We start from the raw sequence: 18,271 nt of genomic DNA on the forward strand, positions 1-18,271 counted from the left end.
AATACAATCGAACGCGGTTAAACACGTTAAAACCCCGCAAGTATCGAACCCGCGCATGGCTTCCCGCAAGAATGAAGCTGAGAATCGAATTCGGGTTTAAAATCTCCATCATTGTCTTCTCGATCTATCGTTCAACGTCCTCGAGCGCATCTTCGAATTCTTAAAAAAAATTACCCTTTCTGGCCCATTGTTCTCTCGAGCTGCTCCGTCCCGCTCCGTCTTCAAATCTCTCCATAATCTTCTCAGCCTAAGAATTATCGAAAGTGATGGGTGATGCACGTTCGATAACGCGCGAAGATAAACGCGCGTTGGAGGAATATTGAGAGGAATGGATGATACAGGGAGGACGAGGAGACGAAATTCGAAGGACGAGGATGGCGAGGACCACGCAAGAGGACGCTGTCAATGACTTTGGCGCGGCGGAGAAAAGTAAATATAGCACGGCGACCAAACCAGTTCTCTTAAAATAACTCGCGGTCCTAAGGAGCGCATTCTCCATCGGCGGCATTTTGGTAACCGTACAGGTTTTGATCACACGCCGAAAAACGAGTCGGAGAGGTGACGCCGATCCTCCATCGCGAATCTCTTTCGATCTGTCGCCCGCTCGATCCTTCCTTCAATTCTCTTCTCTCGATTTATTAAAACACTCGATAGATGGATTAATTCTATTTTTGAGATACGGAATTTAATTTTTCATTTTCTCTGCCGAGAAATTTTTTTATCCTCGCTCGTAATTGATGTAAGAATTCGAGAGTTTGGAATTTTATTATTGGAAAATTTAGAACCGATAGGATTTCGTGATAGAAACACGTTTGACGATTATTTAAATAAATTTCTTAATGTAAATATTATACTTTGTAGAATTAGGAACGACTTGATTGCACGAGTATTCTTAACATAATTTTCCATTATTTAGAATGATAATATAATATAAGATTCGGATGTTGAATTAATAAAGACAATTATTCAAATAAATTTCCTTTTAGTAGATATTTTATGAAATTAAGATTAGCTTGACGTAATATCTTTTTCTATTATTTTTTCTTATTTTAAATTCTACACTTGTAAAGAAAATATAGAAATTTTCATCTAGAAGTGAATATTTAAGAATGAAAAAAATTGCAATATGATGATCCTATGTTTAAACTTGAAATATGAGATATTTTGTTTAGGAAAATAATTTAACTTTCTATAGTGATTATTTTATACTAATTTCACATTTTGCTTGTTGCTGAAGAGAATACAATTTTAAACACACATTGTCTATTCAACAAACTCTTTTTTTTATAATAATTCTTCGTCGTATCTGCGTTTAAAAAAAAATTGGTTATTAGAACGTGGATTTGACAGATAACGTGTGTGTCCACGTTTAACATCCTTCATGTTTATTTTCTTTTTTTTTGAACTAGATGACAAGTTGCTGTCGAGAATTGTGTCACGTATAAATTTGTTTGTATAAATCTACGTGTCGTTAAAACCTAGCGTTACGTAAAGGGGGATGTTAAAATTGACACGTGTCCTCTGTGTGCACTCCTATCTCTTAAGTGTTCTATTTTTTTGCATTGAAATTGATGCACGGTGTATCGTTTTTGCATTAATTAAGCAATTAATGGGAATAACTGTTGAAAATTATAAGCCCAATATTTGAAATATTATCATAATTTGAGAAGAATATTGTTATAACTTATAATATTATTTTATAACATTTATTCATTTTATTATGCAATGTATGTTTATTGAATTAAAAGTACGAATAAAAATGAAACGTTAGCTCGTTAATATCCAAGTTATATACCCTGAAACGATCGATCTAAATCAAATCGCCAACTATCCCCATAACATGAAATGTTATCACAAATGATGGACCACTTCGTATCAACATCGATCAATAGGCGAAGCGTCATCGGGAAATTCCGTTTCTGATGAATTTATTATTTCATTTCACATTCACCCTTCGTTTCTCACAAATCATTGATCGAACTTCGCGATCAAGAATCGTCGAAGAATCGAATGAATAACAAAATAAATTTACAAACCTATCTCGTTCTTAAATTTCTTCTAAACGTAATCCCTCGATCTAATCTCAGGGATCGCGCTTCCAAGACAAATTCTTGGAACGAAACGCAAGAAATATTCGAATTTTCTTCGCCAAGTCTGCCTCCTTAGGCTATCACGTACAGATGATTCTGCTCGTAATTAAATTAAAAGACCAACTCGAAAGACGAGGCATAAACTGAAGCAGCGCGAGAGGAGGGGAAGGAGGAAGAAGAGGAGGAGAAAAAGAAAGAGGAGGAGGAGGAGGAGGAGGAGACGCTTAAACTCTTTCCACGATGTTTGAAAGGGTGGAGAGGTTGGGTGGAACGAGAAGAACGACTGGAAAGAAAAGGACTCCAGGAGAAGTGTTGCAGAGGTGCGTCGCGACACGGTGCAATTATTTAGCCAAAGCTTATCCTGCAGTTGGCCTCGGTGCTTCGCCCTGTCCGCTGCAAAATATGCTTTAACGCGATAAATCCTCCGCGTAATTGAGTAGCGAGTGTAAATGAAAAATTCAGCCGAAGGGAAGGGAGAGGGGTGGGAGGGGGGAAGAGAGAGGGGTAAACCATTCCCCCATTTTTATTCCCCTCCGTTCGTTTCCTTCTCTCTCGAACTATTTTTCCCTCCTTCCCTCGAGCAATTTTTGATTTTTCGATTTGTTGCTTGACAAGTGTACGCCGCTAACTTTCGAGAAGTTGCAAAGTTATTTCGAGTTTTTTCGAATTTATAATACAAACAATAAATAAACGCGTGAGAATTTTTTTAAGCGTAAATGTTTTGCGTGATTTTTATTATAATTTTTGTTGTTCTCGGAACGTTCTATTTTTGAAAAATCACATGGATTAAATTGTTGATACGTAAGAACGTAGGATTATAGTGGAAAGGAAAGTATGGAGAAAAATTTCTTTCACTTTTTCGAAGATCTTTCGAAAGTGGAAATTCTATTCTTTGTCGTAATTTAATAATAATAATAATTTTTTTATTCGAACAGAGAATTCGTTTTCGATGTAAAAATAATATCTACTTTTTTTTTTTTTTTTTTTTAGTAAATTGTGGTTGTCCCCATTTTAATACACTTACTTTTCTTTTATCCAACAATGAATTCTCTCCCCGCGGAGAGAAAAATATCTGTACATTTATTTCGACGTACGCTTTTTAGTAAATAATAGCAGGTCTCGAATTTATATTTCTCCGAGCGATCTCACTGTTCAACATCGATATTTCAATCTTCGAGATCTCTTACACTCATATACACACTAACACGATACGCCAGATATAAAGCCGAACAAATGACTCACTCTTTCTTACTTGCTTTTTGCCATCTTCACATCATTCTACATTTTTTCTCTCGCTCCCCTCCGCTTCCTGCTTCTATCGTTTCGTCCTTTCTTCCCCTAGTCATTTAATCCTTCTTTTATTCTTTCTCCGTCGCTCTCCGTTTTCTCTCTCTCTCTCTCTCTCTCTCTCTCTCTCTCTCTTCACAACCTCCCACTTTCTTTTGTTTCTTTCACCCGCCTCCTCGCCTACACCTATTTTCTTGCGTATTCTTTCTCGTTTCCATTTGTTGTTCGCGTTCTTTCTGCAACATTAGACGACGGGAAGAATTTCATCTTAGAAACACTTCGGCAAACATTTGTTTTCTTCTTGGGAAAAAAAAAAAACAAAAAAAAATGTAATTTTAATCCCTGGTTATTCCAATTCCAATTCGTTTCAGCATTTTGCACTTGATCTTCAATTTGTTTTAATTATTTCTGCTATTTTTGCATTCTTAATCTTATTAAGTTGAGTAAAAAGTGGCTTTTGATATTTAAATCTTACTTGAACGTTAAACTGCTTTATTTTCAATTTGAAAGAAATTTTTTTCTCTCGATCTCTTATCTCGTCGGGGATAATTTTTATTTTATTTCAAAGAAATTTAACAAAATTCATTCCATCTTTGAGAAAACCATGCTTCCGATATCGATAAGTCTTTTCTATCGCCTAACGTTTAACCCTCGACCTTTATACCTATCACTTTTCCAATTCCTTCACTCTCCTAACCTCATCCTTCCCTTTCGCTCAATAATCCTCTTCCACTCAATTCTTCACTTCACCATCCACCATTTCCTTTGTCCTCTCGATCTCCATTCCACGAAAATTCATCCCTAATCGCCTCTAACGAACTCATTTTCTATTACACTTTCCGATATATATAAGTTAAGCTTTGAATGGAAGCATTGGACAGTGATATCGATCAATGTAAGTAAAGATCGAATATCGAGCGCAATCTTCCACGGTTTCTCGATAGAGATGGAACTACTTTAATATCGACCACACTTGATTAAATTTCTTTTTCTTTTTTTTTTTTTTTTCATCAAAGATGTTACGATGTTCCAACATTTATTAAACGAATGTACATTTTATTCGTTCAATTATACGGATTTTTCCGTATATTAACATAATAAGAAAGGATTATTTATCGTGGATTATCTATTCGGCACGAGCATAAGATATAATATTTTTTAAAATATTTTGAAATTTTATTACTTAACGATCGATCAACGAGATTACTTTTATATTTTATTTACGTTGCTCGCTTTTTCCTTTTACTTCTTACTTGGTACCGTTGGCAACATTTGATAGATTCCGTCATTGCGAGCGGAAGTTGTACAAACAAAGGGAGAAGTATCGGGATTTTAAGCGAAGTGGTAATCTTTTATGAGACTTCCTCCCTGGATGAGGAAAAATTTTCTCTCAATCCGTATCTTTTATAAAATGAAAACGATGTTCCCTCTTGTTTCATCAAGAATGCTATACCACTTAAATGGAAAAGATTCAATTTTCTACAAATATGAAAAATTCTAAACAAAATTCTTTCAAAAAAAGTTCCATTCATTCGATCAACTTCTTCGAAATTTTTTTTTCTTTGTACAGAAAAATATCGTAAATTCTCTCTCTCTCTCTTTCTTTCTTTCTTATTCTTTTTCCTGTCATTATTAAATTTTAAACTTAGTACACGCCAAGACACTCGATTTCCTTCGAAACTCTCCTCTCCATATCATCGATCTTCTCAATCGAATCCACTCCCCTCCCCCAATTTCCCAATCGTGCACGCATCTTTCTGTAATTGGAAACGCGTATGAAACAACAACTGGACGGAGAAAGAGCATGGCCAATTGTCCAAACCGGCGATCCAAAAACAGATGGGTCTCCATCTAGGATAGACACAATGCGCGGATATATGGATGGTTGCTCAGGAATTGGCGTAATTGCGGTAACGAGTGGAGGATTCCGTCCACTCGTTGAAATATATCTGATCCTCCCTTAATTGCGCCTCGCCGAATTCCGTTCTTGTACGTTTGTTTTCGTCGTCGGACAAAAGGAAAAATCGAGTTTCGAAATTGGGGAAAATTGGGAATCGAACGAGGGAGGGGAGGGGGGTTGTTTCTGGCTTCTGGAGTTTAGCCGACCGAGTGAATTTTGATTGCCACGCTTTTAAATCGCATCTATGGATTTACGACGAATGATGCGTGGATCATCCGTTTTTCGTCGATCGTTATTTTCACGCGTTATTATTCGTGGTTGTTTGTTTTTCCTGTTATTTAGAGGAATTGTCAGAGCTTGAAAGTTTCCTGTTCGTTCCTGTAGCGATTCGTGATTTTTCGGGGAAGAGGGGTTGGAAATTGGTGGGTTTTAAAGTGGATCTGGTTATAGGTGGAATTTTGGGGAAATTTTGGGGACGTGTATTCTCGTGTTTTTATTACTTTCGTGTATCGCGAGATGGATATTCATTGAAACTTTGAATTTTGTCGAAAATTGTGAAATTTTACAACACTTGCGAAGCTTAATTAATGATCATGATCGTTTATTATATTTTTGGTCGAGAAATTTGATTTGATTTGATTTCGTTTCATTCAATGATCTCCGTATATTTTGCATAAATATTTCCACTTGTATCGCGCAGGTATATTGTTTGATCAATGAAAGAGTACTGTACGTCTGATTCATGCTATTCAACCAGCTACTACTTGTAATCGATAACATTTGTTTGGATATTCTGGTTACGTAGCAACGTGAGGGTATAGTGATTTCGACGAATGTCTATTTTACGCTAGTGTCATTGTTCTAGATTGAAAGTATACTTGGAAAGTATGAGTGAATATCATTAATATTGAAAGAAACAACAGAGATTTGTTATAATTTCTTCATTTTTTCAAATGCCTACAAATAAAATATAAACAAATATTCTTTTCCCTTCTTTTATAAATGTAATTTATCTTTCCATTATGTGTATACAAATATACACTTTCATATAGCTGAAAGCTATTAGCTAATGCAAATAATGATAAACAAAATTTTGAACACGTACTCATAAACTTTTATTACCACAATTTTCACGAAAGATAAATAGAGGAGTAAATATACGTCGTAGCGACGCTGTAAATTTTCTAAATTTTCACCTAACCCCTTTTCTTCCTTCAATTTTCAAACGTTCCATACGATATCAAGATCCCATCGAAGAAATAAAAAATTTAAAACCGAAACGAAATCTCTTAACAAAATCTCTTAACATTCTTCTCTCCCACCTTTATCCTTTATCTTTTTTCATACTCCGTCTGAAAAATATCACACGCACAATTTTACACCAATTCATTCCCCTCTCCCCCCTCTCGATTTATCATCCTCGCGATCAATCCATCCACTCGATATCAATTCAATAACCATAATATAACAATATATCCACGCTCGAAACGTTCCTTCCCTCCTCGTTCAAACCTGGCAAAATGGCCGTTCATCGAAATTCACCGTTCGACACCCCCCTATATCCAATATCGATCTCTCGAAAAACTCGAGAACGTTGAACAACGCAGGATCCATTCCCGGTGTGTGCGATCGCGTGAAATACAAGAACCGTCTCGTCCAACCTCCCCCCCCCCCCTCCCCCGAGTCACCCTCTCCCTCCCCCTTTCGAATGTGTCTCGAATGGAGCAACCCTCGAATGGAGCTTAGAACGTGTACGGTTAGGGTTACCACGAGAGAGCCGATTCTACGAGAGAGGTGAACGAGATTCGAGTCAAAGGCTCCTCCCGGATGGCCGGATAGCCGGCTGCAACAGATGCGGAGACAGAGAGCGGAGAATGCACTCACGACGAGTAACAGAATCCCCAAATCCATCCTTATCCCGCCACTATTCTCGAATATATATATATATATATTTATTTCTTTCGCACGATTTGTCTCTCCTTTTTATTTTCTTTTCTTTCTTCCCGATCATCGTAGCTGATGTGTTCTGAAAGTCCACGTTTTGCTTCGTTTGATCTTGCTTCAATTTTTAATTTGTCGTGGAGGGGGAAGGGGGTGATTCCCGGCGCAAGAGAGAGGAGGATTTTTGATTTTTCCATTTCGTTTCAAATTTTAATGTGTGGAGTAAAGAGCGCAAAGAGGGTGTTGACAGTCTCTCGTTTCTTCGGAAAAATAAGGAAACAAGAATTTTTACTTCTTTTTTTCCAGGTTCTATTCATTTTCGAGAAAATGGATTATAAATTTTTAAACACGCGTGAATTTGTAAGAAGTAGAGTTGGTTGAGTCATTTTTCTTTTGTAATTTTAATGCACGCGTGTAAAGGATTATTGATTTTCGAAGCGGAATCGACGCTTTACGAGGCTCGAATTTTCGATAATTGGGAAATTAAATATATATATATATAAATTTTGTAATCTCTTCTAATCTCTTTTAATTAAAAAAATGAGAGGGAGAATCTCGGGGAAAAATTTCGCGTGTGAGATTAACATTGAAACAGATTTTAAACATTGATCGACTAAATCTCGTTGAAAAGTTGGATAACTTCCAGTTAAGGAGACAATCGCGAAAATAATTAATGAAGTTTCTGAAACGAAAGTTGAACTCTGAACGCTTTTATGAGTTACACAAAGTTTCAACATCTTATGCAACATCTCAAGCTACGCTTTTTTTTTTATTTATTATAAAAGTAACGAACGACGTGGAAATTGCGATGTCGAATTTTTCAAAAAGAAAAAAAAAAAAAAGAAAAAAACTTAACGAAAATCGATAACGTATCATTATTATTATTATTATTATTATTATTATTATTATTATTATTATTATTATTATTATTATTATTATTATTATTATTATTATTATTATTATTATTATTATTATTATTATTATTATTTTCTCCGTGAAAACGAAAGCGAAACGATAAATGAATTAAAATATAAATGACAGAAAAATCGGAAAGGGGGGGTAAAACGAGCGAAATAAAATATAAGCCGCGTTAAAAAATAATTTCCATGATAATGCGCGATACCATCCGAGATAAACGTAAATTGAAAAGTTCTCTCGGCCTGGTTCCGGATAATCGCGGGATATCTTTCACCGTTCACGTGAAATTTTCATTCGACTCTGCCCGACTCAATTATTTAGAGGATTCATTTTAACGTGCATATTTCACGGTCGCCAGAACTAGGCAGAAATGTCGACTCATAAATCGAGACGAACCAGCGAAACTACGTATTTAAGTGCCTATGAGTTTTATATTAAAAAAAAAAAAAAAAAAAAAGAAAAAGATTTATATGAATTACATCTTCCTTATATATATATATATATCTAAAATTTGATAGAAAAATCAATATTATTTTTCTTTTCGTTAATAATTATTTTCATAAATTCTTTCGATTAATGAGAGATTTAATAAAAATAAAAAAAAAAAAAAAAAAAGAAAACTCGTAAGAAACAAATTACAATATTTTATAAAATTTACAAGCATACATTTGGATGATTATTTGCAAAAGCAATAAACGGGAGAAAACAAACGAAAAATAATTTTACTTGGTTACAAAGATAAGATATTTTACTCGAACGAACAATTTTGTTTCTCGAATTTAATAGAAACGTAGCAGATTGCTCTTGTGCAGGATATAAATCTTTCCAAGGACGATCATTTTAAATGCGCTCAAGTCGCGAGGAAGAAGTTCGCGGGGAGGGAGGGAGGGAGGGAGGGAGGGAATCGTGGAGAACTACTCTTCTTCTATCGAGTGTTTATCGAACGAGGACCAACAGGGGAGCGATGGGGTAAATTGTAGCAAAATTCACGGAACTTTCAACAAGTTCAAAGATTTTTGACAAGTCGCGCTTGTATAAAAAGAAGGAAGAGGGGGACGCGGGGGAAAATTGCCTTTAAAGTGGCCTCTCCCCACTTGGGGGATACGCGTTCGCGAAGGGTTGCAATCAGAATTTCTAAACACTTTTAAGAAACTTGGAACGCGAGCTCGTGTGCCCCCCTCCCCATTTCACGAAGAAATGTAGAAACGATTATTTCTCGATTTCAAGATCCCTCCTTCGTTTCGATTCGACAAGAAATTTCCGAGTACCGTGCATAAGTGGATAAGTCTTTGAATATTTTTAAAAGAGCGTATCATTATATATTTATATATATTTATTGAAATTGCAATTATTGAATATCTAATCTAATTGCAATTTATTCCGATAAAATCTTTAAAAATTTTTTTAATGAATATATCGGGATGCTTTGAAAAAAATTCATATTTACCGGAGCTTCGTTTCATATCAATTTCGAGTCAAATTAAAATTCATTGGGATATCTTCTCGCGTATTATATGCGCGAAATAAAAAAAAAAAATTCCTTTGTACCGTAAGTTTCTGAAAAGGATATTTATTAACAAGAGGAATTTATGCTTTCTGAACATTCATTTTTTTCTCTCTCGAACATGGTGAAAAGTCGCAACAAAGCTGCATTTCACCACGTTGCATCGTAATGTGCATAAATTTCTCGCAACGGCGAGCTTCCCCTTCGCGACCATTGTTATTACAAAGTTCCCGGATAATTGACACGTTCACGCGTTTCATTCCACGGTCGCGTGTATGTAATTAATGGCTCTTTTCTCTCTATGAGAAAGATTATTAAGTAGAACTCGTAAGAGTCGCAAACGAGAGCGGAACCGGGCTCTTGAATGACCTTCATTATACCTTCTACGCAGTCAGAATCAACGATACAAAACTACATTAACGCGTGTATCTAAGGCAACATTCGAGATTATTATTTTACATACGCGAACAACAAGAGTAGAAGGTATATTGTATACAAATTTTCTTTAATAAACTCGATTACTATCATCATACATTTTTATTCCCAAAAATTTTTATATATATACTTGTCACTATTTATTTAAATTTTTATCAGAAATTTAATAATCTTCACTTTGATCATCGATAAATAAAACGTACAATTTCAATACCTAAAAGCCGAAAAAATTTGAAAAAAACTATCTGACTAATTCACCGACATGGGGGAGAAAAAAAATGTTTGCTTATAAAATATATATATATCTGTAAATCCGGACGTGTATTCGATTATCGGCACCCACTCGATCGAGCAATCAAGCACCACCAATCGACGTTGGTGAAAAAAGAAGAAGAAGAAGAAGAAGAAGAAGAAAAAGAGAAGAAATATGAATTTTTTCCCGGAAAAAAAGAAAAAGAAAAATATTAAAAATATATACTGCTCGAAAGTTAACGCGTCGAAGTCTCGAGATGAAAACGGGGATTTCGATTCGTTCTGTTCCGAGATGAATCACGAGCTCGCGTGTAACTGGGTCGAAGGGGGTCGAGAGGAAGAACAAGATCGGAGAGGAAAGGTGGAGATTAATCAGATTTCACCTGAGGTCGGCCACGGAACCGTGAGACGAGAATGTGTCGAGCTGCATAATCGTGTGAAATTATTGTCTACGGGGAACGTAGCCTGGAATCCTTCGCGCAATGCGCCCGCCGTGCATGCATGCATCACATTCCTTGTGCGCGTTGCAATTTAGTTTTTTCCCTGTCTTCTTTTTAACCCGCGATGGATAATCTTCGTGTTATCATTCTGATGCCGATGAGATCCGAATTTTCTTTTTAGAGGAAGTTTAAGTTTTTGTTATGGAATTTAAAGTTCACTGATATTTTATATGTGGTTTTATTATTGAATGTTGCCAGCAACATTCATAGTTGGTAGCTATTTGTTTCTCATCGATACTTCAAACGTTTTGTAAACAGATACGCGCAATCACGTATAATTAAATATATTCATTCAGTTAAACCTTTTATTTATCGTTTTCACTGTCCAGTCAATATTAATTATTATTTTTTCGTTTATTAATTTATCCTAAAAGGCATTTATTTCTATACAATATATATTGTTTCCTTTTCTAATAAGCTTCTTCGAATGCTGAATTCGTAGCTTTCGGTGACTTTTCTACCATATATTCTGCGAGTTTAAGCTCGTAAAAAAGTTGCCCAATATCCTTATGATTCACGACACGGGATAACGAAGTTCTACAGCTGTTATCACTCCTTAATCCTCGACTCGTATCGTGCTCACACAGATCATTTATCATTTATCATTTTCTTTCGTATTTTCGTATTTATGAATTTTTATTATTTATTTATATTCTTAAGTTTATTCATATTCTTAAGTTTAATAGAGTTAAAAAAAATGTATAAATAAAGTGTATAACTTTCTGATCTTGCGTTTGATAAGTAATGCGGATGACGGATGATCGACAATCCATCGTTATCGATAACGTCGGATCAAATTAACTCGAATATGTTCGAGCTGCTACCTGTATTTACTTAAACCTCTGCTTCGACAATTCTCGTTACTCGGATTAATGATCGTGCCTATGTTCATAAACATTGACCGTGGTGATATTCACCTTCATCAATTCTACTATCCTGCTCGGTTATCTAACTCTGTCAAGTAATTCTGATGCTCGGCTATATAATAATCGATAACGTATTAATGCAATTCCCAGTTCGAAACTACATTATCGGCCGGTCATACGAAGCCATCGATAAATAAATTAGGATAATATCCTCGTGTCCCACTTTGCTCCACTTCCAACTAAATACAAATCAATTTGTACGAACGATTTAAAAAAAATAAAATTCAGATTCTTCGAGTCGCTCTGCACTGTTTTTTTCCTTCCAATTCTCCTCCTAAAAGGATCCTCGTAAAGATTTATTTGTCGAAAACGAACAACCCTTTCACACCCTTTCAAATTTATAGAAGATACTCCCTACCCGAGCAACTCTCAATTTCTCGAGCAAACTTCTAAAACAAGCTTTGCAAACCTGTTCGTTCGAAGCGTTCTCCTCGCATAAATTATCGAGAGTTAGCCGTCTCCTTCGAAGCGACCATCCATCGATTTCTCCACGTTGTGTGGGGGTGATGCACGCCAGCGTTTTACCTTGTTACGCGTGGCCTTCGCACGGGCGAAGGAACTGGGACGAGAACGATGACAGCCGGTCGGCCGTGATTTACGGGACCAGAAGGACGAGAACAGCCTGGTCCCGTTCGCCTCGCGGCGAATTAATTTCCAACGCGAAATCTTCGATCACGGCACGAGCCGACCGTTGTGGGCGCCGGCTACGGTATTCCCCAGCGCGATTAAAATAATCGGTCGGGTTTGCATTGGCTCGTGCGAGCGTGAATCGACCAAGACGAGGCCGGTTGAATCAGCATCGAGGCTTTTGGCATCTTAGATCGAGGCTGTGGAAACGGGGCGCGTCTCGTTTTCAGGAGGAGAAGTATGAAGATGAAGCGAAGTTTTCGTCCCTCGATTTTTTGAAATTAGGGATATTTTTTTCCCAGCTGAGATAATAATAATTCAGCTTCGTCAAGAGAGAGGAAGGATTATTGTATTTGTTGACACGAAAATACGTATGCACGAAACGTAGTATTTATTCTTTTATCAATTTTCTTTTAATTATAGTTTTCTTTAAGGCTTCCTTCATCAGCTTCTAAAACATTGGTTAGTTTTAGTTAAAACGTTAAATATTGGCAAGGTAAGCTTTGATGTCAATATTAATCTTGTAACAACGTTGATGCATATCGCGTTTAATTAAGTCTCTATAGAAGCAGAATTTCGCTTGCTAGCCGAAGATAAAACTCTCCCAATGTTTATAAGTTTTTGCGATTAATCCTAGAAATTTGATTATTAATTCAAACGAATTATCGTTCGACGTTACCAACAACATCATTCGTTGTATCTATAAAAAAAGAGACGCATAATATATAAAAATCAAAAATTTCACATTCAATTTCCTCCTGATTACTTATTTTATTATTCCTTAATCTTCTCTCTTTCTTTTCCTACCACTCATACCAAAATTACTAACCCATAGAAAAAGACAGAAAGAACTAAACAATTACTTATTAAAACGCTTGAACGATATTTATCCGTTTATATACAAATCAAACTAACTTTATAACTTCTAACTATTAAATTTTGCCCTACATCGCTGACCTATCGCACAATATTGGAAGATTAATAAATCAAAAAAAAAAAAAAAAAAGAAAGAAAGAAAAATAAGATAAAAGACATACCCATTATCATCTACCAAATCACAATACAATTGTTCCAACGAATCGTGTCACGAATGTGTGGCAGTATATAAGTGCTATACATACGTACCATGTACACGCGTCATCCGTTTGCTCCAGATATCCCGAACAGGAATACGTGTTCCATTCGAGTCGTATATGCCATTAACAGACCAATTGGAACGAGTACAGAGGCAGCCTTGTCCTCTCTCGGGTGCTCACCTCGGGCCTCGAGAACCTTACGTAGACGGATCCCTGTCAAATGTCCGTAAAAGACTTTCCGGGCGAGCTCCGGTTTCTTCTTCTTCTTCTTCATCTTGCTAACTATTCAACACACTCCCGATAAGAGGCCACACTTTTTCTAACGGTTTTACCCACGGCCAGGCGCGGGGAAACTGAAAAATCTTCCTCAATTTTTCCTGTATATACACGTATCTGGGCTGGAGCAGAGCACGACGAGAAAGCACAGTCCAATAAATTTTAACTTTAACGTTATATTATTATATACGTCGAGATAATTCTCGATTCTCTTTTGGACTTTCAATTGACGAATTTTAAATATTGAATATATGAATTCTGTGAATTCGATCCATGATGAATTTCTTATTCCACAAAATCGATGAAAGGAAACTGTCGATAGCTTTTATTTCGCGCTATGAAACGGAGAAATGGAGAGAAAGAGGTTGAAAACCTCGTCCACTCCTTCGTAATGGACACCGCGTCCTTGCCTCATCCGCGATGTTCCATCGCGCTGGGAGAGTAACCGACTCTCTCCACATCCCCAAAACGAAAAACCATCGAAACAATGGTGCGTTCCCTCGTTATTCCTTGGATATATTCAGACGAGCGTTCGAAACGGGTCACGAGCGTGCGGCATACGCACTGCGGATATCGCGCAGCTTCCTCCAGTTTCACCCTCCTGCGACAAAGGATCGCTTTTCGGATGATAATCCCTTAATACACTGCGCGCTCCATTGTTTCTCCATTTTCCCTCTCTCTCTCTCTCTCTCTCTCTCTGTCTATTTTTCAGAGAAGCTGCTGCTCGCGAATATTATTTTCGTCTTGGCTGCGCTCACGTGTGTGCGTTTCCTATCATTCTCGAATGACGAAAACGGGGGACAACTTTGTCTCGAAGAGGAAAAGAAAGATGTGGAAACGGTTGGGGAAGGGGTGAAGGGGGTGAATCGTGAAGGGATACTCGCGATAAAGGGGAGGCTGATGAAGAGAGTATCTTTTGTGCGTCGAGCTTTTGACGATAAAGAATATTTCTCCGGTGCGGATTCATCTTCGTTGCTTTTCACCGACGATTTAACGAGCACAAAGGGGTGTTTCGCTCCGTCAACGATCCCTCTTGTACCCTCTGATCCGTCCTCTTTCTCCTCCCTTAACGGGGGTATCGTATGTGTTTTTTTTTTAACGCGATTCGGATAATAGCTCGAAGAACAGGCTATTCGATTAATGGAATTTGTCTCGGGATTGATTTCGAGAATTTCGGACATCTTGCTTGTTCATAGATCGTGCACAAGTATATATTTTCTCGTTAATCATTTTTCGCGATCAAATTCATCGTTATGAGAATAAAATAGAATTTTTCTTATATTCATTATTCACACTCGAATGATAATTTTCTGTAATAAATTTTCTGCAAAATTTCTTTTTCCTTCGCAACGATGGAATTTCGCTTGGAAGAGAAAAAAGCGGGCGTTAAGCGAGTTAATTCAAAGGGATATTTTCGGGTCGCAACACAACTTTTGCATTAACGATTCTTTAAAGCAAAAAGAAAAAAAATAAAAAAATAAAAAAAGGTTCCATTATTCTTCATACGTCGTCTGTTTCTCGCCAAATATTTCCAGAATGTTTTTCGCGGTGTTTTCACGAGAGAGAGAGAGAGAGAGAGCACGTTTTAACCAGAAACCAGACGCGGTAGTGTTTCTGTTAAAGGGTGCAATGAAGTTCGTTTATCAATTTCTCAGACTCCCTTTTCTCGCAGCTGTTTTTCTTTCTTCTAAGAATTTTTCCAAGAATTTTTTCCCGCCTCTCGGGCTCCCCTTACGGAACAGAATTTCTCTTGACAAGAGCCAGATCCCGTTCACAGACGTGAAACTCGAATGTGAAACTCTTTGTTTCGCGAGGGAGAACAGCGAGATTCGTGGGCCGAGTTTTACAAAGTTGTGTTTGTTTCGAGAATATTAATACGATCCTGGTTTAGAATTTTTCCTTTCTCTCTCTCTCTCTCTCTCTCTCTGTCTGTCTTTCACTGGAGGGCTTTATATTTTATGCAAGACTCTCGTATTGTTCGTGTTGGGGGATATTTTTTTCTTTGCCAGCAGTTTCGAAGAATACGGAGGATAAGGGAAATATACGGAGCACGGTGTTGAATTACCGTGCTTATAAATGTTTTCAGAGAAAACGAGCAAGAATGATTCCCACGTGATCAAAAGTTCGCCGGAAATTCGTCTTTTCATTGTTAGATTTGCTGATATTTTGCTGTAATTTTCCTTTTTTCGATAAAAATCGATAAATTTAAATGTAACGAAAAAGTATTTAATGCAATATTAAAATAAGTCAATGCAGAAAAAAATATCAAATTTTGTATATTATAGATTAGCCTTTATATTTCTAACAATTTTAAATATTTCTGCGTTACATTTGATTTTTACAAATTCGAAATTTGTACAATACGAAAAACAGTTTTATCCAATTACGAGCGACAAAATAAAAACATCAGACTTGTCTGTAACAACGATAAATCCGATAAAAAAAAATAAAATCAACGCGAATAATTGACCCACATTTATAAAAGGTTGATTCGGCAGAGAAACGGATGAGGAAACTAATCTCACGCAGAAATTCCTCGAGAAAATGGCCGCGTAAACCAATAATCGATAGACCGATAGATTTATTTCACCCGTATACTTCCTTTCCGCCTTTCACCGATTATCCCAAAATCCGTTTCTTGCATTTTTCCTTTCTCTTTTTCGCGGGATTTGTTTATTAAAGATATAGCCGTACAAATAAAGTTCGGGAACCGCGTATGAAATCGCCCGAGTAAATAAAACGCAGAGGAAAAATTGTTTTTTGTCCTCTTGTGTCCTCGTCGCTTTCATACCCTCCTCCCTCCCCAGGAGGATTTTATTCAATTTCGCCCCGGTCGTATTTACGAAGGGGCGGAGATCCGTCGAAAAATCCGGCCACCATACCGCAACTTTACAGCTGTGTTGGATAAACGAGCGTTTCCAAATTGAGCTTTTCAATTGCGCGTATTGCTTTATACACGTGACTTCCTTTTTCGTATCTATGAATATTCATTTTCGTACGGCAACCAGAATTTTGATAAATTACGTGCAAAAACAAAGGCGGATCATTGCATTTAGATCAAAGAGCAAAGTCGTAAACGAAACTTCAACGTTTCGTGTAAAAAAAAAAAAAAAAAATTGCGAGAAGAAAGTGAACAAAATTAAAATTTTATCGTCGAAATACCTACTCAGAAAATGGAGAGAACCGTGCCGTTCAAGTCGCTTTTTGTTTTATCCCGATATCTCAATCGATTGTCGACATGCAAGAGCTCGAAGCGTCTTATAGCGCTTAAGACGATTGCGAAGATTATGAATGGGGGCCACGACCCATATCTTTTCCTTCAAATGCGTACGTATGGTTTTCCAGGAATTGTGTCTGTCGTTTGTCTGGAGATTGGAATGGGACGAGGTGCGAGCGAGAGATCCGAGTAAACGATTAAAAATTATCTTTCTCTTTATACGACGATATCTCGGGAACCGAAAGTTGTATCGAGATAAACAAAAAAGCGTTTTAAAGGGAAAGGTATCGCGCTTCCAATGATCCTCCACTCGTTGACCGAAAGTCATTATCTTCGAAGTTATAGCGATTCAAAGTTTTCCTAATTTTTAATGGAGTTTGTGCAGGTTTGAGATAAGCGATGAAACTTTACTTTTTTCGTTACTTTTTTCTTCGCGCGACGATATTTCAGAAACCACAAGCCGTATTGGAATAAACGAAAAAACGTTTTGAACGGTAATGTTTCGTTTTAACGATCGTTCGCTCGTTGTCCGGAAATCATTATCTTCGAAGTTATAGCGGCTTCAATTTCTTTCTTATTTTAATAGGATTTAAATAGAGATTAAAATATTCTTTGATCGAGTTGGAATTATATATTGTCAATATTGCGATCGGAAGATACCACGTTGAAACTGTCTCTTTATTCTCTTAATCGATTATTCTTCGCATATAGTAATTTTTACAATTTAAAATGATTAATCAAAAATTTTAACTGATCCGTAAAATAAAATCCATCGCTCTTTTTGTCGATTTCTGTTAGAAAGCGTTCCAAAATTTTCCATTACGTTCCAGATTTCGAAATTTTCAACAACAAAAACGATTCAAACGATTTCGTATTTTGTTTCATAACGGGCACATGTCGCGAAATAACACGGTAAACGCGACGCATTTCACACTCTTCCGGTCTAGTTTTACGCGCGTTCGACATTTTGTGACACAATGAAAGCCTGCGGTATCACCAGTCAATTATCCGACGGTTCGTGGTTTGCGGGAAATTGATGCGTTGTTAAATAATTTTCGATACCTGGCAGATGCCTGGTATATCGAATATGTCATGCGTGGTTATGAATGATCGAACGATGTTTCTTTCCTGAATATCCGTGAAGGTGTCAATTTTCTGTTTTCTTTTTTTTTTTTTTTTTTTTTTTTTAGNTTTTTTTTTTTTTTTTTCGTTCTTTGACATCTCTTCTCCTCTCTTTCGTTAACAAAGAAGTTTTGAGCAAAAGACGCGCACGATTTCGAGTAAATTTACGAGCGATGGTGAAATATTAATTGGCTCGTTCG

General features: G+C 36.7%; 1 protein-coding gene across 4 annotated transcripts in view; it reads right to left on the reverse strand.

Annotated features, from left to right (window-relative positions):
- Window positions 1-18,271, reverse strand: part of LOC122719870 — a 176,542-nt gene that overhangs the window by 86,941 nt on the left and 71,330 nt on the right. The gene's annotated exons all lie outside the window — the stretch shown is intronic.

This window comes from Apis laboriosa, unplaced genomic scaffold (assembly GCF_014066325.1).
Source record: "Apis laboriosa isolate Shangri-la unplaced genomic scaffold, ASM1406632v1 scaffold9_cov152, whole genome shotgun sequence".
Lineage (NCBI taxonomy): Eukaryota > Metazoa > Arthropoda > Insecta > Hymenoptera > Apidae > Apis > Apis laboriosa.